Genomic DNA, 1,433 nt, shown 5'->3' with positions numbered 1-1,433 from the left:
CCCCCCCGGGATCGCCTTTTCAGTTTTAAAAAAAATAAAAGAAAATAATGGAAATGTCAAAAAAATAAAAGAAAATAAGTTTCTCATGTGATATGTGGTCTAGTTGTTGGGAAAATTTGCAAATGTGAATTTTGACTTTATTTGCAAAATCTCTCTGAAATTTGTAAAAATGGGCATAACTTTTGCATACTAACTCGGATGAAAAAGTTTTTTATATGAAAAACCATCTACTCGAAAAGTTACATCCAAATTTAACGGAACATTTTCAAAATCCTCAAAAACCTAATAGAAAAAAAGTTACGGGGCTTGTAAGATCTAGAGTGGAAAAAATTGAAAAATATTCAAACAGTGGGCAAACTATGGTCAAACAATGGTCAAACTAATTATTCTAGAATATTAGTGTTACTAAATAATTATTTTAATTATTTCAATTTTGGTCAAATCTGGTCAAACTGTGGTCAACTGTGGTCAAACTGTGGTCAAACAATGGTCAAACTAATTATTCAAGAAATATTAGTGTTACTAAATAATTATTGTTTTTTAAAACAATAGTTTCAAACTCAAACAGTGAAATGTGTCACTTCATGCTCAAGCAAAATTCCTGAAGGTTAATAGGATTGACATCTTATTATTGTCAGGAAAACAACAAGTGCAGACTTGGAGCGTGGGAGAATAGAACCCGGAAGTTAAGCGTGCTTGGGCTGGAGTAGTGAGAGGGATGGGTGACCGGTTGGGAAGTTAGATGATTTGGAATGATGAGGGGTGATAAAAGAATAAATTGAGAAGTGATGAGGGGTGGTGATTAGAGACTAGAGGTTAAAATAATTCAGAAATTTGAAAAAAAAAATTCAATTTTTTTTTCAAAAACCTGTGGCGGCCTTTAGTCGCGGTTAGCCACAAGAACCGCGACTAAAGGTCGTCCGCCCCGACGGCCACCTGGCGCCCACGTGGACGGGCCTTTAGTCGCGGTTCTTAAGCAACCGCGACTAAAGGGGGGGCCTTTAGTCGCGTCCGTTCGGTCGCGGTTGCGCAACCGCGACTAATGGCAGTTGCGAACCGCGACCAAAGGCCCTTTTTCCACCAGTGATCCCAACCGTTCCATCCAATCAAGCAAAGGCAACACTATATAGAAAGAGGATGAAGTACTGTGTTAAGCTGTGCTATTGTGTCAATTTGGATGCCAAAAAAACTTATTGTCATGCTCTAACACATGCGGCCGCGTTTCGAGGATATGATTAGATTAAGAAATCTGCTAGGCATCAGGTCGGATCAAAGCGCCTCCCCCAAAAAATCCTTTTTGGAGATTCCGGTATCTAAACAGGTTTATTGAAATTACCGACGACTGCGAAAACAGAGCACCGAGCACAGTGGTGCATTGCATCTGCGAGGCGCACCGCGCACGTTGCCGCTGCCAAGGCGCCCGTGCACGCTAG

The sequence above is a fragment of the Triticum dicoccoides genome, chromosome 2B (genome assembly GCF_002162155.2).
Source record: "Triticum dicoccoides isolate Atlit2015 ecotype Zavitan chromosome 2B, WEW_v2.0, whole genome shotgun sequence".
Lineage (NCBI taxonomy): Eukaryota > Viridiplantae > Streptophyta > Magnoliopsida > Poales > Poaceae > Triticum > Triticum dicoccoides.
This window is presented reverse-complemented; position numbering follows the sequence as displayed.